Source organism: Halichoerus grypus, chromosome 13 (assembly GCF_964656455.1).
Source record: "Halichoerus grypus chromosome 13, mHalGry1.hap1.1, whole genome shotgun sequence".
NCBI lineage: Eukaryota > Metazoa > Chordata > Mammalia > Carnivora > Phocidae > Halichoerus > Halichoerus grypus.
Window position 1 is genome coordinate 72,087,694 of NC_135724.1, and position 25,315 is coordinate 72,113,008.

At 49.8% G+C, this 25,315-nt stretch overlaps 1 long non-coding RNA gene across 1 annotated transcript; it reads left to right on the forward strand.

Moving 5' to 3' along the window:
• Positions 1-35: 35 nt before the first annotated feature.
• LOC144379797 (uncharacterized) lies at positions 36-6,201 on the forward strand. Its single transcript, XR_013443183.1, has 2 exons — positions 36-138; positions 5,975-6,201. It is a non-coding gene; the product is annotated as an uncharacterized LOC144379797 (long non-coding RNA).
• The last annotated feature ends 19,114 nt before the right edge of the window (positions 6,202-25,315 follow it).

Below are 25,315 nucleotides of genomic sequence, written 5' to 3' on the forward strand. Positions count from 1 at the left end.
AGGTCCCGCCCCACGCGGGCCGGGTTGTAGGGGATCGTAGTCTTGGGGCCACTGCTGCCGCGACCTTGGCTGGTTGGGCAGGCATCGGCAGGAGGACGCAGCTTCGCACCAAAGTCGGGGAGGGCGCCCAAAGCCGGAGTAAGTGGCCCGGGCTCGTCCGACTCGTGGAGTCTTCAGAACAGCCCCTCTCCGCCCTCCTCTTTGTTCCTGAGACCTTGTCCCTTCCCCCGACTCCGCCCCCTTCTCGCGTTAGCGTGTGGGCTTGGCTGCCGCCCAGGCTGCTTTCGGGACACCTGGTCCCGGCCACCTCAGAGCAGGGACTGTGACCGGCAGCACGTCGACCCTATGTTGGTGCATCTCAAGGAGCATCTCAGGTGGAGCAGGATCAATCACAACAACCCTTTCCCAGTCGACACACCTTTGGACTGACGTTGCCTTCATCTGTCATGCTTTTCCTTCCGAGCCCCTCAGGGTCCGCCTCTGGTTGCGCTAGAGGGAATACGGAGTACAGGCTCTCATTCAATAAATGGGGAAAATTGAGGCCCAGAGAAGGCCAACATGCCCAAGACAACACCAGGAGTTAGCCAGGGGACCCAAGAGCTCAGATCCACTGGGGAGGACGGCCCCACAGTATCTCGTGCTGGAGGCCCAGGACCCTCCCACCGACTCACAGTTCCAGGGTCATTGGACCCTACCTGTTCAAGGAGCCCGGGAGGTGGGGTCTGGAGTCCTGTCTGTCAAATAAAAACAATACCAACTCATTTATTTTGTACTTGCCATGTACCAGGTATAAAATCCCTATAACGACCATTTGAGCCCAGGGTTACTGTCCCATTTTACAGTTGAGGACAACAGCTGATAGGTAATAGAACTGTAATTCATCCCAGCATCTTTTGAGCCCAGAATTTGCTTTTACCCACTGTGATGTGGGGTAATGGGGAAGTGGTTTCAGCCTATTGCCCCAGCAGAGCCCCGCAGCCCTGCTGTCCAGATCCTCTGTGACCGACCGCCCAGCCACCCCACCCCACCCGCATCTAGAGAGAGGGCCAGTACACTCCCAGACTCTTTTAAAAGGTGTCATCTTATTTCATCCCCACATCCCTGAGGCGTGGTTCCACTTTACACAGGAGAAAATCAAGGCACAGAGAGGGAAGAGACTTGTGAAGGTCACACAGGAGGAGGAGCAAACAGATCCCAATTTTGGAGGCCATGGTTCCAGGTCCCCTTCTTCTGGGAGGGCCCCATCTAGGCCCTCTCTACTTGACCTAGATGCCATCTTATTTACCAGAACGAGGGGCAGCGCTCTCCAAGGCTAACTCGGTCCCACTTCAAACCTCGTGCTGCCCTGGGAACGGTCGATTGGGGTGGGGCACACCTAGGTTACCTGGGATTCTCAGGGCCTGCCTGTGTGGCGGCTGGCGGCTCCAATGAATAGCTTGCTTCGTGCTAGCCCGCCCCCTGGCCCCGCAGGCTGGGAGGAACCACACGGGTGAGTCTGTGCCTGCGGACTTAATATGTCGCACACGCGCTCACCAGGTCTTGACGGTACGGAAGAGGTGCGTAGGTCCCTCCCCGCTGTCAAGCCCTCAGGGCTGGGATCCTCCTCCAGACCTACCGGCCTGACTTTTTCTTCTTCCCTGCAAAGGGTGGGGCGGGATGACGGTGGTGGCAAAACAAAGATCAAAGGGTAGCCGGGTACAGTGCCGGGGGAAGCTTTCAGCTACAGCCCAGGAAGGAGTAAACATCCCACGAGGAGGGCCTGCCTCCATCTTGCTGCCTCTAGGATGGGGGAAATCTTGGAAGACTTCTCAGAGGAGGTGATTTGCAAACTGATTCTTGAGAAAGGGTGTGAAGAAATCCATCACACAGAGAAGATGGGGAAAGGCATGGAAAGGAATTTGTGGCAGGGGAATGGTATGAGTTAAGGCCGGGAGGTTTGTAAGTAGGAAAAGGAGGAGAGATGGGTTTGGGATGAAGCAGGAAATGGAGACGGGGGTGGGCCCTGAATCCCAGGTGAGCAAAGTGCACATTATCTTGGAGGCACTGGGGAGACCAGGCCTCAGTCTATCCATCTGTAAAATGAGGGGATTTGACTGGCCTGTTTCAGGCCTTCCCGAGGCAAGGGGCTATAACAAAAAGGGTCCAGATTCCTCCAGGTCCAGTCCTGGACTGGCAGAGCGGGGAGTGGCTGGAGCAGCTCAGGGGCCAAGGGTAATATTTTGCTCCAGTGCCTGAGTCTGAGAATAAATATTTTACCAAGCTGGCAGCGCTAGATCCCTGAATCACCCTGGCTTCCCCTCCCTCCAGCTAGGGTCCTGCCAAAAGGCAAGAGGGGTGATGGGTCTTAGCGCTGGCTCTGCCCCAGGCAAAGTTTTGGTTCCTTCAAAGCCTCAGTTTCCTTATCTGCACAATTATGGCCTGAGCTCCCTAATCCCTTTCCCCCCTAGACTACGCAACATAAAATCCCAAGACTTTCAGGGAGACCCCACCTTGGGGTATGCTCACAAGTGGCTGTGAGACCAGCCAAGGCCTGAACCTGGGGCCTATGAGGGAGTCCAGGGGCTGCTGGGCGCGGGGCGGAGCGGAGGGTTAGACATAGGTTGGAGCTGGGCCTGCTGTTGGGGTCTCACAGCCTAGTCAGAGTAGGGAGAGACACGGTATCTGGACTCTTCCCTTTGCAGGGAAGAAGAAAAAGTTGTACAGAACGAAGCCCTCACTTGCTGTTTGGCATGCTGAGGGAATGGGAAGGGCAATCTGGAGAAGGGAACAGCATGAACACAGGAAGGGAGGTAGGACTATGAGGATTTTGTTGGGGAAAAGTCAAGCAGGTGAAGCTGGAGCATGAGGTCCTTGAGGAGAACTGGTCCTTACTGGGGTTGGTGGGATCCAAGGGCTGTAACCTTCTTCCTCATGGGCAGAACTGGAGGTTCCCATGGTCATGGCCAGCAGCCCCAGGAATAGGACTGGGGACCTGTTTGGCAAACCAGTTTGGCAAGGCTGTCTCCTCTATGATGTCATCCAGCCGCTGTGTTCTCTGAGCGACAGTGCCAGACAAACTTCCGGCCTTGGAGGAGAAGGGGGCCTGGCCTTAAGTGCTGAAGGATGGGAAAGGAGGACTCTTCCTTGGAAACTTGGAGGCAAGTGGGCTCTGGGAAGGAGAAAGGGCCCTGAGATGCCTCATGGAAAAAGGAGAGGATTCAGAGTGGGCTGGCCTGGACCTCTTGTGACTTCTGGGGGGTCCCTGATGCCTGACATCTATCTAAGTTCATGACAGAGGCTCTATGCAGTTGCTGCTCAGTGGGTTGGAGCCTGGCTCCAGATCCCCCTTATAATACATGAGTGGCAATTTTGTTATTACCAAGACCTTCATAGCTCTCTAGTCCTGTGAGGTAGGACCATCATTATACAGAAGAGGAGACAGACCCAGTGAGGCCAGGCCATGCCCACACCTCACACAGGATTTGAACCTGGAATCCTCATTCTTAACCACAGGACCCTGCTGTCTGCCATTTGGGATCTGCCATCTGTCCACATGGGCTCTTGTTCTGTTTCTTAACTATTCAGCCTAGCAGCTGAATCTTGGCATTGTAGAGTCCTAGATGCCTACCTTGTGATCCAAATAGGTAATCTGAGTCCCAGAGAGGGCAGGGAACAGGCTTCGTGTCATATAGCAACTTGGAGGGGGAGCCACTCTGCACCCCAGATCCCCAGCCTCCCAAATCCCTTGTTTCCCCCTTGGCCTGGCACACCCAGGCATGAAATAACAACACCTGGCACATACTGAGTGCCCATTACATGCCATTCACTCATTTAATCATTACCACGGCCCGTGAGGTAGATGCTCAGATTATATCCATTTGATAAAGACACTGAAGCTCAGAGAGGGAAGGTCACTTGTTCAAGTTGACACAGCATGTTGGTGATAGGGCTGGGCTCTGAACCCCGTTGTGTGGCCCTTTCCCCTTGAGGGACCCAATAACCCTCACAGGAGGCACAGAAGGACCTCTAGGCGGGAGGGGAGAGGGCCCCTTTTCAGGCTCCAGAGGCGAGCAGGGTCCAGTTGGTAGTTTCCACGCAGGCCTGGCCTCTCTGGGTGGGGTAGAAAAGTGCTGAGGCTGTGGAAATGCTCTGAACCTTCCCAGAGGAGGCGGCCACGGTGGGAGGGAGTGCTCGGTGCAGACCTCAGAGCCAAGTGGAGACGTGGCGGCTGGACCCGCTGCAGGCGAGGGAGGGCAGGCGGGGTGGGGCCTAAACCCAAACCGGCCTCCGGAGCAGCTTTCCCAACCATCCGCCAGCCAGGCCCGGCCCTGCCTGCCCTTGTAGCTCCCCATCTGGATTTGAGATGAGGACTCTGGGCCTAATAATAGCTGAGTGGCAGCAAAGGCAGCGCCTGAAGCTGCAGCCCGCGGAGGGCTGGGGTCCCCCATTGTCTCGTGCTGGCCTGGAACAGGTTTCAGAACTTTAAAAATAACGGCAAGTGCTTATGAAGCGCATACAGGTGCCAAGCTTTGTGCTAAGGCATAGCCCGCAGGAACTCATTCATTCCTCACGGCCACCCCAGTGAGTTAAGACTGTTATTAGCCCTATTTGAGGGATAGAGAAACTGAGGCACAGAGCGTTAAGCAACTTGCCTTTGATGGTTATGGCATCCTCCAACTGCTGAGCACATACGTGTCTGTCCTGGATGCTGTGCTAAGCACTTTCGTGTACTTTCCCATTTGAGGAAACAACAGGAGGCTTTAGGGGCAGATTGTCATTTACTGAGATGAGGAAAAAAAAAAACCCCAGAGAGAAAAGGGACTTGCACAAGGTCACATGGCTCAAGAGACAGAGTCGAGACTCAAACCCAGGACTCCCAAACTCTAAGGAAGTTAAGACCTTGGCTTCTGGAATCAGACAAACCTGAGTATGCTGGGGACATCACTACCCCTTAGCTGTGTGGCCTTGGCAAATTGCATCCCCTGCCCAAGCGTCTGTTTTCTCCTCTTAAAATGGGGATTTGGCTGAGATGATACTATACCACCTGCCAGATAGTAAGCCCACCTTGGGGGTAGTAGGTCATTTATAGTGTGCATTTACATGATGCATTCATTCATTCAATTCTCATAACAGCCCCCAATGTGGGGACTCCTCTTGCACCCATTTTATAGAAGAGAGGGAAATAGGAGGCTCGGAGAGGAAAAGGGACTTGCCCAGGACAGATAGCAAGTGAGTCAGGATTGGAACCCATTACTGTGATTCCAGAGGCTGAGCTCTTATCTCTTTACACCTTGCCCTCTGATACTGAGGCACAGAGAGGGTGTGGGCTATGCCTGGGTCACACAGCAAGGTAGGTCTTTAGGGACATCTGATGTATGAAGGCCAGGAGGGGAAGACCTGTCTGCTAGCCCCAGCTCGCTGAAGTCACAGCTGCTTCAGGTTTGGAGCTCAAGATGTCCCCCAGCCTCAAATTTCTCTAAAGATGCCCTGTTCTTCCAAAGGCTAGAGCAAGATCCAGATTTGGGGGCCTCTTCCCCAGGAGGCTACGATGCTGGATTCTCGGTTCAGCTAGCAGAGGTGGAGAGGTTCCTTCTGGCCAAAGAGGACCAGTCCTCAGAGTCACCAGCGAAGCTTAGGGCATGAAGAGATCTTCAGGTTTTGCTTAAATCCCGATTCTTCCATTTACTATCTACTTCATCTTCCTGGGCCTCAGTTTCCTCGTCTTTCAGATGGGGGGCACTAATACCTTCTGTGGTAGATTGTTTGCAAAAGTAACTGCAATGCTTTGCTCCCTCTAAGCAAGACCCTTTGCAATGTGACCTTGAAACCCCCCCCCCATCAGGAGATAGAATCTGTTTCCTCACCCCTTGAATCAGGGCTCAGCCATATGACTTATGTTGGCCAACAGAATGCAGGGGATGTGACGCTGCTGGTTCTGAGCCTGGACTCTTAAGAGCTCTTGTAGCTTCTGTTTGTTCTCTTGGAACCTTCTCAGCTGGCATGTGAACAAAGCTGGGTCTCCTGCATGAGGATGACAGACCACCGGAACAGGAACGAGTTGTCCTGGCTAAGGCTATGCTCGTCAGCCACCAGCTGATCCCACAGCAGACCACAGATGAATGCGCAAGCCGGACTGAGACCAGAAGAACCTCTAGCTGAGCCCAGCCCAAATTGCCCATTGGTGAAATCATGAGCTAAATAAATGGTTGCTGTTTTAAGGCACTAAGTTTGGGGTGATCTGTTATGCAGCATTGCTGTGGCAATTAATAACTGGAATACAGTTTAAAGTTTATTTATTTATTTAAGTCATCTCTATACCCAACATGGGGCTTGAACTCATGACCCCGAGCTCAAGATTCGCATGCTCTTCCAACTGAGCCAGCCAAGTGCCCCTGGTATACAGTTTTATTCAGTGTAATTAATGTAACAAACCAAAAATCTCAGTGGCTTAACACAATCGGAGTTTATTTCTCCCTCACACAAAGTCTGATAAGGGGCAGGGCTCTCGTAACTCACCTCTCTTGGAAGGCACCTCTCTTCCAAGCAATGACTCCCTCACACCCTCCCTGGAATCCATTTTTGAGTCTTCTGTATGTGGAAAGGGAGCCTAGAAATCAAAAGAGGCTCACCCACTCTTAATTGCTTTGCCCAGGGGTGGTGTGTAATTTCATTGGCCAGAATGTAGCCATATGACTCTACTAACTGCAAGGGAAGATGAGGCTGTGCCCTTCTTGTGTGCCAGGAAGAGGGAATAGGTTGGAGAACACAAAGCCTTGTTTCTGCCACATTCTCTCCCTCACCAGGCTGTCATGAGGGGGCCAAGCAGAGAATTAACACCTATAAAGAATTAATTCTAGCACCTAGCACAGGGTGGTTTGAATAGGGGACAATTTATAGGTGAAGAATCTGAGGCTCAGAGAGGTAGAGGAATTTGCCCCAAATTATACAGCGAGCCAGCTGAGTAGCTGTTTTGTGGTAGTGAAGGGTTCAGGACAGATCTGGGTATATAAGTCTCAACTCTGTCACTTCGTCACTGTGTGACATTAGGCGAGTTCCTCAGTTTCTCTGGGCTTCAGTTTCCTCATCCACAGAATGGGGAGAGGAATAGTTCCAACCTCATAAGGTTGGGGTGAGCATTCAGGAACTGGTGAGTGTCAAGAGCTCAGCTTGGAGTCTGGTAGTGGGCACTGCTTAGTAAATATGAGCCCCCTGTGCAGATGTGATGCTGTTTCTGACCTTATCTTGCCAGGGTCAACAAATTTATTATGTTTTGCAAATTCTGTCTCTTCTCTCTACGTCTTGTGGTGTGAATGGTCTTATTTACTTGGTTAAGAGAAGAAAACTTTTCCTTGCTTGGATATTAGTCACTCAACAAACCTTTATAAGCACTAAGCCCCCAAACACCCATGGCTGTTCTGCTGGCAGAGGTCTGAAATGCCCTCATTATTGCTTCCTTTAGACTAAAGCATGGCCCTGTGAAATGCGTCCCCTTCCCAATCCACCCCTAGGATCGTCCCATCACTGAGAAAGGGGCAGGGCGAGAGGGTCTGGAGCTAATGGGCTCCAGCTGGGGAAAGGCCAGAGCCAGCGCAGACCCTGCTGGGTGTGTGGTCCGGGCATTCTGCAAATGTCTGCCCACACAGAAGGAAAGGTCCAAGATGGGTAAGAAGAGGCTTCCCCTCCTTTTTTCCCCATGTAAGCCATCTCTGAGCCTCCTCTTGCAGCCCGCCAGACAGAGGTTCATGAGCATATGCTGAAACTTGGCAGGTCTCACAGAGCTGACAGTCTGGATGGGGAGACAGACTCGGCAGACAGAGCACCATATAAAGTTATCATCACAGATTCGGGTGAGCTCTGTGAAGGAGGGGCCACATGACACCATGGGAGCACATCCTGGGGACCTACTTTTTTTTTTTTTTTTTAAAGATTTTATTTATTCATTTGAGACACAGAGATACAGAGAGAGAGAGAGAAAGCATCAGCAGGGAGAGAGGCAGAGGGAGAGGGAGAAGCAGGCTCCTCGCTGAGCCAGGAGCCCGATGTGGGGCTCGATCCCAGGACCCTGGGATCATGACCTGAGTTGAAGGCAGACGCTTAACCATCTGAGCCACCCAGGCGCCCCCTGGGGACCTACTTTAAATAAAGTTGTGTTTTGAATGGATAATCCTAGGAGGTCAGAGAAGGTCTCTCTCAGGAGATAATTATGCTCAGATCTGGAGGCTAAGAAGAAACAAAGAACTGAGTTGGTCTTGGGGTGAGGGGTGGTGTCACAGGCAGGGGTAATAAGTGCAAATGCAGGAACAACCTCCAGGAACTGCTGGAGGACCAATGTGACTGCAGTTTGAAGGGTAAGGGAGGAGTCGGGTGGGAATAAGAAGGGAAAGGGGAGCGGGAGCCAGGCCAAAGTGTCCCAGTAGGTGGTGTTGGCTGTATAATTTGTGGGGTCTGGTACAAAATGAAAACAGGAAGGCCCCTGTTCAAAAATTATTAAGAATTTCAACATGGTGACAGTAGAGCATTAAACCAAGCATGGGGCCCTGTGGAACTGCACAGATCATACACCTGTGAAGTTGGTCCTGCCTGTGGACCATGGTAAGAAGGAAGGACTTCACTGAGGGCTGGAGGGAGCCACTGAAGGCTTTTGAGCTAGGAGTGATAAGCTCTGATTTGCATAAGCTTTAGTTGCTATCTCACTACCCCACACCTGGGTGGTATGTGACCCTCTTCTCTGCACAGGTGGCCTGATTCACTTTCCTGAAATACTTTACTCAGAAGGTCATTCTCCTGCTCAAGACCCTGCAATGGCTTCCACCCCCTAATCAGATCCAACCCAAATTCCCAACACGGACGCTCAAGGTCCTTCATGATCTGCCCTCCCACGATTTAGTTAACCTGTTGCCAACCCAGGCTGTGTGCTGAATCCCAGAGATGATGAACTAACTCGAGGACACGAAGCAATTACAGGAGGGCAAGCCGGGACTAGAACCCAGGTCTCCTGTTGTTTTCCCACCCGGCCTTGGAGGAGTGTGAAGCCTCACAGTGTGCTCTGTGCCCACCGCCCCCCAATCTAGCACAGAACCCTGCTTGATATGTGTCTGTGGAGTACAACTTTGCCAGGGTAATCGTGTTCCAGGGTCCAGGATGTAGTTAGTGTCCTTTCTGACTCCTCTCCATCCCTGCTACCCCTAGGCATTCACCAAGCCCCACTGCACCCCGGGGGTGCCTGGTGGGCCAGGTCCTGCCCACAGACATGTGTCTGGCCCACATAGCTTTTTATTTTATTTTTTAAAGATTTTATTTATTTATTTGACAGAGAGAGAGCACAAACAGGGGGAGGAGCAGAGGGAGAGGGAAAAGCAGGCTCCCCACTGAGCAAGGAGCCCAGATGCAGGCTCCATCCCAGGACCCCGGGATCATGACCTGAGCTGAAGGCAGACGCTTAACCGACTGAGCCACCCAGGCGCCCTACACAGCTTTTTAAAAGCTTTTTAAATTTGTCATTGACATTTAAAAATCAGGAAATTTCACAGGGAAATCTGCATTTTTGTTTCTCTGTAGTCTCCAGCCTGGGTCTGGATTCCCCCAGGGTAGCTGCTCCCTTCTGAGGTGAAGTCAGTCTTCCAAAGGGGTTCTACCCTAAGCCCCCACTGGGCCTGTGGAATTTTGGACCTTGAAGAAAGAATGCCATACTTTTCACCAAGGAGCAATCAGGATTCTGGAATCTGACCAATCAGGTGAATGATTCCTCCTTTGGGAGGCGGGGCCAGGAAAAGTAAACCCCGCCCCCAGTCTCTGCTGACAGGAAGAGGGAGGGATGCCCCTGACCCGTGTTGCTGGTGTGGGTGAGAGCCCCTATATAATGGGTAAATTTGTTTGCAATTAGGGAGTAATTAGTTACCAGCTAATTAATGCACAATATAGCTAAGGGGCTGGGAGGAGAAAAAGGGACTGAAGCTCTGAAAGAAACCTCAGGTCTCTTTCTGGAAAAATATTAAGAGAGGGCAATGAGGAATCCCCAAGGTAATGTTTGAAAACCTCTTTTATGTTGCTGAAGGAGATTTAAATGTTCAGAAGCCCCCCCACAAAGGATTTGGTTAGAGAAGCAGTTGGGTCTAACCAGGCTGTGGTGGTTGGGGCTGGAAGGTATGGAGTGGGACGGAGGAAGAGTAACCCTTTCTTACTTTGCGGGGCAAAATGCTTTTGGGTATTAGGAAAGGTTCTTTGCAAAAACTAGAAACCTCCCTGGATCACCCTGAGCAAAAGGGGACTCTATTAGAAGGCCATCAGAAGTGGTATGAAGATTATAAAAATCTCAAGGTAGGAACAAAAACTCATTGTTTTAGTCCAAATTGGTTTCTGGTGTCCAGACTTCCTTGTGATCAGCCTGTTGGCAAGAAGTACACACCTTTTGCATTCGAAGTGTGGTCCGTGGACCAGCCTTGTTGGAAATGCAGAGTCTCAGGCCTCCCCCCAGACCTACTAAACCAGAATCTGTATTTCAACAAGATTTTCAGGGAGATTCATGTGCACATTATAGTTTGGGTCTGTGGCCACAAGAATCAACTGAGTGCTGAGAAGCAGGATGTTTCATAAACCTGAAGGTTCCTAGGCCTTCGAGAAGAGCCGTTGCCTCAGTGGTCTACAGGAGATGGGTGTTTTCCAGGATACACTGGGGAGAGGTCAATAAAATAGGCAAATAGTCTTGAGCTGCAGCCACCAATTCCCACCCAGGTGCTAGTAGGGCAGGAGTCTGGCTTAAACCAGCTGGCTCCTCCGGTGGGAGATGGGCTGGAGAAACCCGGGCATGTGACTTGTCAAGGAGGAAACTGCTCCAGACCCTAGAGGGAATGCCCTGTATGCTGCTGGGTCTCTCCTTAGGGGACTCTATTTTGAGGCACTCATCTGCTTGGTTGAAGGAAGGCAGAGGGTGGTCTGGGCTGATGTCAGAGCTGGGACCTTTAACGTTTCTGCTTTGCTCTGGGCAGGCAGTTCCTAAAAGCTGCCCCTGGGGCACAGAATGGGAGTAGCAATATTGACTTGGCCCTATAGGGAGTTTCAAAGCCCCTTCACCCTTTATTATATTTGATCTTCATAACAATCTCATACAAAGAACCAAAAAGAAACAGCCAAGTATGATGGCTTCTGCCTCTAAAAAGGGTTGAATTCAACCCCAGGAGTTACTGTAACAGCTAAGTTTAGTGAGAGCTGCTACTTGACTTGTACCCTCTTGGTTTGTTGAAGTCCTGTTCTCAAATTAGAAGTGCTGTTGAGTTAGGAGGTTGGGTCAGGGGTGAGCTCATCCTTTCACATTATTCATTTAAAGTATGAAAGTATGAAAAAAAGTTGTTCATTTAAAGTATGCCCCTGTTAGAGCTCTCTGTAAGAGACAAGTATCCATCCAAGCTTGTTCAATACTTGGTGGGGTGTGAGTTTCCTTTTCAGGGCCAACGCATTATTGGAGGAAGGCAATTCCTACTTCTCCCCCTTATTTCTGTCATGAGAGAAAAGATTTCCCACCTGCCACCTACAGGTTCCAGGTATCACTTGGCACCTCGAGGCAGCTCCCAAAATTGCAGACAGATTCCAGAAGGAAACGGGGCTCACCTTATGTCTCCAAAACTTATTAAATGACATCACAAGTAAGGCTTGGCAAATAGGATGAGGGAGTCTGGCTGGTGAGGACAGACAGAAGCCCGCGGGCATGGATGCACACAGGATGGAAATGGAGACCTGACAGCAGGTGGCGGTGACGACAGAGCTGAGATCCCCGGAAGAAGAATGAGTAGTCCCAGTTGGCCCTGCAGAACAGTTCTGCGAGCAGGATTCCCCTTTATCCTTGGCAGCCCTGAGTGGTAAGATCGAATTATACCCATTTTACAGATAAGGATCCTAAGGTCTAGCAAGCTCATGGAGCTACACATAACCAAGCCAGTGCTTAGTGGGTGTACAGCTGATGTTTGTGGAATACAAGTAGAGAGTGTGCATTTGATAGCACTTTGTAAATGATGAGAAATTTATATTTTTGTGTAGCTTTGAGTATCTCCCCACAAGAAGCTTGCTAATTACAAAGGGACCCTTTACAACAGGGAAACTTGGCAGACGCCTCCTTAACCAAGTGATCGAAGTTAACATCACCAGTAATAATCATGTTGACAGAATGTAGCCCCTGAATGATGTACTAAGAAGGGTACAACATCGCTTGGTGGTATTCTTGCCAAAAATGCATAATCTTGATCTAATCATGAGAAAACATCAGGCATCCAAATTGAGGGATATTTTATAAAATGACTTACCAGCACTCTTCAGTGTCCGGGTTATAAGAGAAAAGAGAGTTGAGGAACTGTCACAGATTGGAGGAGACTAAAAAGACATAACAAGTAAATGCGGTGTGGGATTCTGGCTTTGATCAAAAGGAAAACTGGCAAAATTCAAACAAGGTCTGTAGGTTAGTTAGTAGTATTATTATATTAGTGTTAATTTCCTGGTTCTGATCACTGTACGAGGGTTGTGTAAGATGTTAATATTAGGGGAAGCTAGGCGAGAGGTACAGAACGTGAAGATTTTAGCAGAACTCTGAACTACTTTTGCAACTTTCTGTAAGTCTAAAATTATTTCATAATAAAACTTTGTAAATTTGATGATATATGAATTATATCTCAATTTTTAAAAATAATACAAATCTTGACAAAGTAAAGCATTAATATGTAGTTTCTTCAGATGATAACTTCTCCTCTACCAGTGCTTATTTTTCTCTTCTAATTTGAGATGGCATTTAGAATCTCTGTATGTTCCACATATTCTCAGCTCAAAAGTCATGTCTTCCAAGAAGGTCTTCTCGATCTCCACAGCTAGAAGATATGTCTTCTCCCCCTGAACTCCCGTAATACTTTATCTGCACCTTTATTAGAGCATTTATCATCTTCATAATGGACAGTTATGGTATTTCCCACCTAGTGCTCTTGCCTAGCTCTTCTTTCCCCTTCTGACTCCAACCACGACTTTCTCATGGGAGCCGCCATATTTTTACAGACCCATCCCGAGCCACAGCTGATTGGTCCAGGGGTGGACATCTGACTCAGTTGGGCCAATCAGACACCTTTCCGGATCTCTCCCTCCCCCACTGGAAGTGAGAAGTTGATTGGTCTGTCTGTGGTGGCTGGTGCCGGGTGTTATGAAACATGGAAGTTGTTAGCCATCAGCTTGTCTGCTACATGGGGGAACCCTGTCCGCCACTAGCGAGGGAGGATAGGTAACACAGAGAGAAGCAGAGAGTGAGAGTGAGAGTGAGAGAGACCGGATTCTATTTGTTTTTGGAGTTTCCTGTCTTTGCCTGGTGTACGTTGGTTGGTTGTCCCTACTGTCTACTACATAATCCCCAGAATCCAATCTCCCAGTAAAATCTCCTTCCAATAAATCTTTATTAAGGTAGCCAGGATAGTTTTATGTAGCTCTCAACCCGAAGACACTCAAAGAATATAGCTACTCTGGATTATTTCCCTAAATGTTTTCGCTTTCCCACGCATCTGGAGATTGCCAAATGCCCACTTAGATACAGTTTTCACTGGCCTGCGGCTAGGGAGAAAACTAGAACAATGTGGTGAGTTATAAAGGTAATTTTTTTTAATTGCTGAATTCTGAGATTAGTCCTTATTAAATTTTATGGTGACAGTAGAAAGCAATGCTTTATTTTTCCTTTTCTTTAGTGTTCTTTGACAAATAACAAAATGTTGCCGCATATGGGGAGAACACTTCACTGGGATGTAAAATCGCAGAGTCTGGGAAGCACCGGCCAGGTAGTGATTCCTCTGGGGCAGAGCCCTCGCCTAGCTCTGTGCACAGGCTCCTGATACGTGGTAGGGCAGGAGGTACCTCGGGAACGAGTGAGATGAGCTAATGGGCTTAGAGGGCTGTTCTGGTCTTCTGCCTGTCACGCGGAGATGATCTGATTCAGAACTGTTATAACTTGTTCATTAACTTCATTCTTTTATGATTTTCAAATCAGGCCAGATTTCTTTATCTATTTGCAAAATACCCTTCTCGTCCCGCCTGACCTTTCCTTTCAAGTGGACCTCAGATTAATTTTCTCTTTTATCCTTACATCCAATGAGGGGTGGCTTGACTGGGAGGAGAGTTGACAGCTCTCCTCTCAGAACATGGAGGGTCGGCTCACTGTGGTGGGGAGAGAGCACTGGAAGGGGAGTCAGATAACATTGCAGTCCAACTCTGCTTTTCCCTCTGGCTGGTTGCTAACTCTCAGGCAACCCGTTTTATTTCTCCAAGCCTCAGTTTTCCCATCTGTAAAATGGGAGGTGCTGTCTAGCCTACCTTCTGCATGGGGCTCTTATGAGGGGCTGAGTAAAGCTTTGGCAGCAATTTGGAAACTGAAAGCAGGGAGAGAGGGGGGGCCAGGAGTTGTTTTACAGGGGCATTTGGGGGTATCTGAGTAGGAAATGATGAAATCCTCGAAATGGGAAATTAGGGAGGTTGCTAAGTACTTCCTAGCTCTTCCTGGTTATGTCTCTTACTTGCACGTGACCTCACTTCTCTGTGCCTCAGTTTCCTCGTCTGGAGAGAGCCACGTCCCACAGTCAGGATGTCATACTGGACACTGAAGCACACAGAGAGCTGGTTAGGGAAAGAGAGGCACTCCGTGTAGAGGGGACTGCAGCAAAGGCTCTTGGGATTAGGAATTACTGCGGATTGCATGAGAAACACTGGTCTCACATGATGTTTCCCGGGTACAGTGATAATACTTGTCTGTCATGATATGAATGAAACAAGGTAGAGCCCTCAGCTCTACTGGCACATAGTAAACTCAGTCATGGTGCTTGTCCTTACTGCTGCTGTTTTATTTTACCTGTAAAGGAAACAGAGTCTCTGAGAGGTGATGTGGCTGGCCTAGTCACACAGTTATTGGAGTCAGGCAGGATTTGAACCCACATCTTCACTCTAGAGGCCAGGCTCTGAACAACTGTGTTCCATACAGTCACCCCTTTGTGGGGCCACTGCTCCCGACCCCAGCTGCCTGCCTGACTCAGCAGCTGTGGGTGGCCTTGCTCCTGTGTGTGGGCAGCAGAGCCTGTAAGAAGCTTCCCGGTTCCTTGAAAACCAAATATGGCCAGACCGGGCCCTCTGAGGCCCGACCCCCAGGCTGGGCTTGCTCCTGCCTGCTCATCTGGGCCGTGGGGCCCTATTCCCTATACAACCTCTTGGCTCTGCCCCAGAGGACTCTGGGAGAGCCTCTGTTCAGATTCCCCTTCCTCATGGGATCTTGTTGAGCAAGTTACTGAAGGAGAACATGTGAGACCAGTGTCTCATCCACACTGCAGTAATTCCTAACCCCAAGCCTTTGCTCATGCAGTCCCCTTCACCTGGACCAGCTTACCAGCTCTTGTGCAATCTTTGGTGCCCAGTGTGAGGTATGAGGAAGAGGTACTTCGGGACTGTGTGACCTGGAGCAAGATACTCATCAAACCCATCCATCAATCCCTCCCTCCCTTCCTTCTTTCCTTCCTTTTGTCCTTCCTTCTTTCCTTCCTTCCATCCACTGGGTACCTACCTGTGCCAGCCACTTTATGTACAGTCTCTCCTTGCAGACTAGAAGCCTCTTGAGGATTGCAGACCAGGTGCCAGAAGATAATTATTCAACCACTATCCATGGCCCAAGGCTTGTCTTCACTACGGTCCTGGTGAAGCTTTTAGAGACGGGAAGTCCAAAGGATGCACAGCAGAGAGGAGTGGAACTGAGACTTGTCCCTGATCTGTTGGACTCCAGAGGCAGTATGGAGGGACAGACCGTGGTGAGGGTCAGGTCCTGGGGGGAGGACTGGGACCACTTCTCCTTCAGTTCTTTTTTTTTTTTTTAACATCTTTTAAAAAGATTTTATTTGACAGAGAGAGAGAGAGAGAGAGCACAAGCAGGGAGTAGCGGCAGGCAGAGGGAGAAGGAGAAGCATGCTTCCCTCTGAGCAAGGAGCCCGATGCGGGACTCGATCCCAGCACCCTGGGATCATGACCTGAGCCGAGGGCAGATGCTTAACTGACTGAGCCACCCCCGTGTCCCTCTCCTACAGTTCTTAGCTTCTGAGCAGTCCCCATAACCCAGAGTCTTTCTGAGGCAGCTGTCCCTCACTTACTTTCCCTGCTCCAGCCCCTCTGCGACTGGAGCTGAAACTTGCCCGGGTGGCTAGAGAGGGTTAATTCTTTCCTGTGTCTCCCTCTTTCTGAGCCTTTGAGAGTGTCTGTCCCATCTCATAACCTGCAAAGTCCTTTTCAAGGTCACCAGCATCCTCACCTCAGCCTTGCGGGGGACAGCAGAGCAGGGAGGATCTTCCCCATGGTTCAAATGGGGGAACTGAGGCCCCTGCACTGGTCATATGCCACCTCAGGGGGTGGCCTTGCTTCAAGGAGCTGAGCATGGAATTAGCTCCTAGATCTTTCTTGAAACCATGGTATGAAGTGTTTAGAGTGCAGCAGATCCCAGCTCTGCCACTCGCTAGCTGTGCAGCCTTGGGAGAGTCACTTCACCTTTCTGAACCTCATCTTCTCCTCCGACAAATGGGGACAGTGCTAGGACCCATTTGAGAGATATTGGGAGAGTGAAATAAAATAATGCTTGAGAAGCACTTAGCACAGTGCCTGGAACATACTGGGTGCTCAGACAATGAAGTTATTATTGTGCTAAGTGCCTAACATAGAACATCAGATCAGGAGGGTTATCTAGGCCAAGGCTAATTTACTAACATTCCTTTATCGCTACTGTGTGCCAAGCACAACCAGCAGGACACCGTCCCTATAACTCAGTGCCACTTTACAGATGAGGTAACTGAGGCTCAGAGAGGGAATGTGACTTGCCCTAACTCCCTTTCCAATCAGAGGAAGAGTCTGGGTCTGGACCCAGATCTGTGTCTATACCCTCAGCTCTGGTCTCCTCTGCTGGATTCTCCAACCTTACCATGCTAAGGCCCAGAGAGGAAGAGGGAATTACTCGGGGCTCCACAGCAGCTGGGAGTAAGTCAGACCACACTGCGGAGGCCTCTTCCATCCTGGCAGCTCTGCATAGGTCTGGATAATTCTCCAGTTTTAGGATTAAGACGGGAGCTGACTGACACAGTCACAGTCCTCAGAAGGGTCCCAGAGTCTGGTCCACGATCTCAGGCCAGCCAACAGATCTCAGCTTCCCCAGACACCCCTCGGCCCCCCACTCTACCCCGTGACCACCCCTTGCCCACCTCCAGCTTTCCGCATGCTCCCCCTTGTTTTCAATCCACTGAACCTTCTGCCAAAGAAAACTCGTCGATGCCCGCAAACCAGCCAGCCGGGGGAGGAGGCTGGCCTGGAATGTCAGAGGGGGGTCACCACACTGTTTGTGAGCGGGCCAGCAGAGAAATGTGAGCAGCTACCTTTTTTGGGGAAAGTCAGAACTCCTGCGGGAAAAGAGCCAGGCTTGGGCCTCAGTTTCCCCCCATGATCACCACCATAGCATTTATGGGGCTAGGAGTAACTCCGGCTGTTGATTCAACAGCTCTTGGTGACTGCTGGGTACCAGGCACTGAGCTGGCCGCTTGAGACACAGCCAGGACAGAGCTAAGCCCTGTCCTTCGGGGCTGACTTTCCAGGAGCAGGCAGTCCCTCAGCAAGTCTCCCGATGAGCTAGAGGCAGCTGCCCCCGGCCCACAACCCCTGATCAACACTCTTGGGGCTGGATGGGTTTCAGAACTCAGAATTTTGGGGGTTTTAAAAGGTGACCCAGTGGGGACTGGGCCCACCCATCTCCAGTCAGATCTATGAATACTGCTGTAGTGAGAAGTGTGAGTATTGAGTCAAAGTGGGATCAATAAATGTTCTGCCCAGGCCCCAGTCCATTCAGGTTGGGTTTTGCCTCCACACGAGTTTTCTTCAAATACCCAGAAAAGCCCTTGGTTGCCTGGGCTTTGTGGACTGTTAGAGTTGAGGACAAGGAATTGAAGCCCTGATTTATCTCCCCATTTCCTCAGATGAGAAAACTGAGACTCAGGGCAGAGGAATCACATACCCAAGACCCTGGAGCAAGCAAATGGCACCAGTGAGTAGGATTGCAGGTCCCACTGACTCCAAATTCAGAGCTTATCACCGGCAGGGACCCTGGCTGGGAGAGAAGCAGGGGCTGAGTGGAGAAGGCTCCTGAGCCAAACCTCGGCGGCCCACCAGGCAGTTCTGCCAGGAAGGGGTTAAGAGCACCCTGGGCCTCTGCCAGGCCTCCACACGGGGCTCCTCCTTGCACGGCCTGCCTGTCTGGGGCCTGTTTACCAGGAGGCGCTTGCATCACCGGCTTTGACGTGCAGTGCAAACACACTCACATTCTTGGGTCATGAGAAATGCACAATTGTGATGACATCATTCCCAAAGAGAAGATTTGCGCCAGCCTCCCTCCTGCCCACAGTCAGAGCTGTTTAATTAACACTCTTAACTGGAGGTCTTGTCTTCTTGTAAAAACCAACTGGAGAAACTTATGGGTGGGGGTGATGGGGGTTGGAGTGAGTGTGTGTGTGTGTTTTAAGGGATAAAAATAGCCCATCTGGGACTCCTTTTGGGGTGTTTGTATCAATGCACCACTGTTTATATTAAATCCATGTCACACTGGACATTTTCATCTGAATTTGGCTTGGAGACCGGACGAGAGAAACCACCCATGTCTTTTTGTTCCCTGTAGTTTTTCCTTTTGGGAGGGAGACACGTAGGCCAAGTAAAAGGGCCCTTGGAGACGATTTAGACCAAAGCTTATATAAAGCCAAGGAAAGGGAGGCCCAGAGAGGGAAGGGCCTTGCCTGAGGTCACACACCGAGGCTCCAAGTTCCCACAACACTCACATGCATTTAGCAGCACTGCCCTCAGGCCCCACTTCGGCTTTGTGAGTTGGTTTATCAGGGTATTGGGAAGAGAGATGCCTCTACTCGAGCTTCCTGGATGTCTTTTGAGATCAGAGTGGAGGCGTTGGTGGTGGTGGATATGGAGGTGGCCTGGGAGCAGAGGAGAGAGATTGGGACCACAGGAGACCTCAACCTCACTCCCCTGCACCCCCCCAAAGGAACCTACCCTAGGCAATCCCAGGCTTCCTTTAGCTCCCCCTTCCTAAGAAGTGCCACCCCCTCACTGGCCTCCTTCTCTGACGATTGAAGACTATTTCCCACAAAGGGGTGATAGACTTTTAACAAATGAAAATAGAAGATACCCCGCTAAATTTGACTTTGAGATAAACAACAAAAAATGTTTTAGTATAAATATGTCTCATGTAATACCGGGGCATCTGGCAGCCCCAATCCCCTTCATCTTTATCGTCATCATTGTGGCAGATACAATGCCTCCCATTAGCCTTCCCTCTCTTTCCTCATTAACCAAACCCTGGTGTTGTCTGGGTGGCATTGTGTCCCAGGCGATGAGTCAATCATGATTAGTCTAAGCTAGTCATGACAATCCTGTTCTCCTGTGCCTTCCCAGACTCCCTTGCAGTCAGGAATGATCTGGTAGCTTTAAAATGTGTCTGTAAATTTTTTGACACCCTCCTTTTGAAAAGGTGGAAACTCATCCCCACAACATTGAATGTAGGCTAGACTTAGTGACTCATTTCAAAGAGTAGCTTCTGAGGGTAGGTCATAAAAACCATTGTTCCTTCTGCCTGGCTCTCTTAGATTACTCACTCTGGGGGAAACTAGTGGCCATATTGTGAGGACACTCAACAGCCCTGTGGTGAGGCCCACATGGGAGGAACAAAGTCCTCCCACTAGTAGCCAGCACCAACATGTCAGGCATGTGCGTGAGATGCCTTGTAAGTGGCTTCAGCCCCAGTCAAGCCTTTGAATAACTGCAGCGTGGGACAACATTTTGACTGCTGCATGTGCCAGAGATATCTTTGCATGAATCATATTTTTTAAGATTTTATTTATTTTTAAGATTTTATTTTTACATAATCTCTACACCCAACGTGGGGCTCGAACTTACAACCCCGAGATCAAGAGTTGCATACTGTACTGACTGAGCCAGCCAGGAGCCCCTGTATTAATCATATTTTTAATTTTCTATATTTTATGATGTTTAAGTATTTTTGGAGAGCCTTGCTGGCTGGGAAAAGACTGCCCCTCCCGGTTAGGGCTAGCTAATTCCTAGAGACAGTAAACAACCTGTTGGTGAGCCCACCTTTCAAATACAAACCAACTAATCCTGAGTCCATCCCCCCAGCCACCTCCTTATCTAACTCACACACCAAGCCAATATTTCCCTTGACCTAGATCATCCTAGGGCCAAGTACTAGACAACTAGGGACAGCCCCTGTGCCCCAAAGTCCACTGGAATTATCCAAACTATCCAAACGTTACCCTGCCCTGCCCTGCCCTGCGCTGCTTTTCCCACAGAAACCCCAATGAGGGTTGTGGCCTTGGCCTTCTCTTGCTTCTTTCTGCCTCCTGGCTGACAGTGATGCTTTCTGCATCTTGTTACTCTTGTTACTAGGAGGACTGTAAGTAATGTTAAACTTTGCTCTCAGTGGCATTGAATTTTCCATGTCGTCATGTAGTCATCTTGATAAATTAAGACTCAGACACAAATCACCCCTGAGAGATCCTGATCCAGAGCCTCGTAACTACGCCATCTCTAGCTGACCCACAGTAACCAGAGATAGTAAAATGTTTATTGCAGTCTTAATAAGCAACTTAGGTTTTGGGTAATTTGTTTCCCAACAACGGGTAACTAACATGAACGGTCATGTGACCTAGTTCTGACTAGTACAACGTAAGGGAAAGTATGCTTGGGTGCTTCTAGGAAGCTTTCTTCATAAAAGGATCAGAAGGGAGAGGAGAGATGAGGGGTATCTCCCTCCTTGAACAAGGATGATACTTAAAGAACTGACAGCCATCTGGGAACCATGAGGCACTGAAAATAAGCATACAGGAGTGAAAAAGTAGAAAGTACCTGTATCTTTTATTTATTTTTATTTATTTTTAAAAAAGATTTATATTGGGATGCCTGGGTGGCTCAGTCAGTTAGACGTCTGCCTTTGGCTCAAGTCATGATCCCAGGGTCCTGGGGCTCCCTGCTCAGTTGCGGGCCTGCTTCTCCCTCTCCCTCTGCTGCTCCCCCTGCTTTGCTCTCTCTCTCTGTCAAATAAATAAATACAATCTTTAAAAAAAAAGATTTAGGGGCGCCTGAGTGGCTCAGTTGTTAAGCGTCTGCCTTCGGCTCAGGTCATGATCCCAGGGTCCTGACCTTCAGCAGGAAGCCTGCTTCTCCCTCTCCCACTCCCCCTGCTTGTGTTCCCTCTCTCACTGTGTCTGTCAAATAAAATCTTTAAAAAAAAAAAAGATTTATTTATTTATTTTGGAGAGAGAGAGTGCATGCCTGCACAAGTTGGGGGAGGGGTAGAGGGAGAGAAACCCAAGCAGACCCCATGCTGAGCACAGAGCTCAACCCAGGGCTCGATTTCAGGACCCCGAGATCATGACCTAGCAGAAATCAAGAGTCGGCTGCTCAACCGACTGAGCCACCCAGGTGCCCCACACTTGTGTCTTTTATAACATCATTAAGCAGGTGGACTAATTCCGTGACCACCTGCATCCAGTTGTATTTTTTTAAGATTTTATTTATTAATTTGACAGAGAGAGACAGTGGGAGAAGGAACACAAGCAGGGGGAGTGGGAGAGGGAGAAGCAGGCCTCCGGCCGAGCAGGGAGCCCGATGCGGGGCTCGATCCCAGGACCCCGGGATCTTGACCTGAGCTGACGGCAGACGTTTAACGACTGAGCCACCCAGGCGCCCCTGGCTGCATCCAGTTTTGCAGACAAGCAAACAGTCAATGTGCTTAAGGTTTAAGCTACCATATCCTGCAACTTGCAGCTTTAATGCGTTCCTAACCAATACAATCAGCACGCACAATAGCATCTCACTTAACTGGAGTAACTTGTGCAATGACTTCATTTATCTGAATTTCACAATCTGAAATGAAGCTGAAAGGCCAACTGAGCACCAAAACCAATAGCACAATGTCCATACCAGTCACCTTGCTCTTAGGTAAGCGGTCCCTGGCCTTCACTCACAGCCTTTTAACTTTTACTTTAGACACAATCCTAACAAGCATTCCTAAGGTATCTTCCCAGGCAGAGTAGCTTAGAAATCCAATTCAATTCAATAATCAATCATTTGCTATTGTACAAAGCACTGTGCGAGGCCTGCTTGACACCAGGTATCCATAAGTAAGTTTTAAGAGAGAGAGAAACATGATCTGATTGGTCAAACAACTTGGGCTGTAAAGTAGAGACCAGAGCAAGCCTGGAGAAAGGAAAAGAGAAAAGTTGCTAGTGAATGCCAATTTATTCAGAAAATATATATTTCAAAGTATTTTTCCATGGAAAATTCCATCAACAGGACAAACCACTCTAACTCTTCTTAATTGTTGCTAGTACTGCTTTCCAAAATACCCAAAATACTTGTATGCTTTAGCTTCCTGAATCCCTTAAAAGTTTTCACAAGTAAAATCCAGTGCCAGGCCTGGATCTAAGTTCAGAGGAGATGCAGAACGTGGCAATTCTAGGATATCCCGATGCACAGAGGGGAATCTACGGGCCAGGAACAGCCCGGAGTGACTCGGTAAACTAGTGGCAGAGTGAAGACTGGAACCCAGAGCTCTGAAATTTTCCTTTCTCCAGGCAGTGAGGGAGGGAACACCAGTCCCCTCAAACCACCCAAACATTTCCTCTCATGAGGAGGAGGTTCTTCACCCAGTGCTGCAAGCTTCCCCCACCCCGGGTCAGGAAGCTCTGCCTGCCCAGGATTTCCTGTGTGTGGGAAAGAAACAGAAAGAGCAGATAAATCCTCCAACACTTATTTTCAAGTGCATGAGGCCCTCTCCCTGGCCTCGATGCCCTGGCCAAGAGGACCAATCCATTGACATGTGTTTTGTGTGTTTCTAAAAGTAATTTAGAAGGATGACTGTGCGCCCATGAAGCACGAGGCTGGACACAATAGCGGAGGAGAGTATGGGTCATTGTTCCTATGCTTGGGGGGGATGCCTTGGTTTGGGTCCTCCCAGAAGCAGACCCTAAGACAAATATCTAAGTGTCAGTCATCTCTCTGGGGAGTGAATCCCTGCAGGGGAGTGGGGGAGTGAGACAGGGAGTGGAAGTCAGCCAGTAAGGGAAGCATAATCAAGGTATCACTGGGGTGGACAACTAGAGATCAGCCCTACTAGGGAGCCCTCAGAGGCAGTGTTGGGCGTACATCAGTCATCCCAACCAAAGGGTTAGGGGGCTCGGGTGTCTATCCACCAATTTTCTTTTTTTTTCAGACTTTATTTATTTATTTGTCAGAGAGAGAGCACAAGCAGAGGGAGCAGCAGGCCAAGGGACAAGCAGACTCCCCAGTGAGCAGGAAGCCTGATGCAGGGCTCGATCCTGGGACGCCAGGACCTGAGCCAAAGGCAGATACTTAACCAACTGAGCCACCCAGGCGCCCTATCCACTAATTTTCCACCCTTTGATGGTCAAGGGCTCTTCTGGGGGGGCCATGTCTTGGCACTCCCAGCTTACCCGCAGGTAGGCACAAGCATGCTCCTGAGACTCAAGCTGTCAGGCAGATTATAGGATTCACAGTGAGCGGCTTGTCGTGGGTAGAGGTGATTGTCAGTCGGACATGGGCAGTGTCTGGTCCCGGAGTTGACCACTAATTGGTTTTCCATTCACAGGAAAATGTGGACACAGGCCCAGGAGACGTGTCTCCTCCTCCCTGGGGGAGGATGGGAAGGGTGTGTACGCTGCAACAGCAGGGGCTTTTTCCTGTCCGGGCCTCCGTCGCCCCTTTCTTCTCATGTTGGGGAGCCACTCTTCTGTGCCCGTCAGCTCGTATATCCATGCCTTCTTCTTTGACACTCAGCTAGACCACACTTCCCAGCCTCCCTTGTAGTTAGGAGGAGCCGTGTGCTGATCCCAGAAAATGAATTGTGAGCAGAAGGGATGTATGCCTCCTCCAGACTTGGGCAAAAAACAAAACAAAACAAACAAACAAAAAAACCCCTCCACATACTGGGCTTTTTCTTACTTTCACCACATGGGCAAAGGCCATGGGGCAGGAAAGAGGAACCCAAAGCAAGTTAGTGCAACTGGAGGTAACAAGCGAGGGAGAGTGGCATGGGAGGAAGGTGCATGATCCTGATACAGGATTCCTGGGTTTGTGGGAGGTATTTGATGGGTTTGGGCCAACACAGCCTTGGCACTCTCCCCCGTCTCCCGGGGGCAAAGCATCAGTTTAAGAAACCAGATTGTAACGAGGAGGGGCTGAACCTAGATACTCAGCATTTGTAAAGTGTGGCTTGGATAGTCGTGGAGTGCAGTGGACCCCATTCCTGGAGTCCTCTGTTCCAGAGTCAGGGCCCTCTGCCCCTCCCAGTGGAGGAGGGGCTTTTCTGTGTCCCAGTCACAGCCCAGCCTCACCTCAGAGGATCATTCCCAGGTCACCTAGCCTGAATTTGGTGAGTCTTGAAATCAGGTGGCCCAGACACTCTCTTGGGCTGAGTTCCTCTTATCCTATACAAATGACTCTCCAATACCAGAGCCACAGGCTCTTCTTGTGGGCTAGCCTGGGAACCTCACCCCATGGTTTTGTTAAACCTCAAGTAACTGACTTAACTAATGAAGTGTTGGGGCCAGAGCTGCTTGCTTGACCTCCGGGGCTGCTTTTTGCCTGCCCCATCCCCTCCCCCAGAGCAGTGTCCTCTCGGGAAATGCAGCTGACCCAGCTGCATCCGTGGGAAGGCCTGGCCCCCACACCTCACCCTCCTAGCCCTGCTGAGGCCTCAGGAAATGACCCTCTTAGCAGGCACGAGCTGTGATCCAGAGGACAATGACAGAGGGACGGAAGCCTGTTTGTCTCAGCTAACATGTCCCCTTGGGTGGATGCCAGGTGCTGGAAACACAAAATTGAAGATTCAGTGGGAAAACATATTTTTTTAAAAAAAACAAACAATCCTGTGGGCTTTAGCCAACTTCTGAGGATGCGAGGGGTTTTGTTTTCTTTAATTGTGTGTGTGTGTGTGAGTTTAAAACATAGATAGGGTCAGAGAATCAAAGAATCTAAGGTTTGGGAAGATCAGCTGTGCCACCCAAGCTGCAGGCCCTGCTATGGCATCTGTCTTTATGTGGCTGGGCTCAAACGCCTCCAAGGGGCTTCCTGACCACCCTCTCTGAAACAGCACTTCTCAGTTGTTCTCTCTCGAAACACTCATCATAACACTTAACCCCATCTGGACGGATCTGGCTTGTTTACACGTGCCAGGTGGATGGTAGGTACTCAGTAAATGTTGACTGGATGTTTTTCA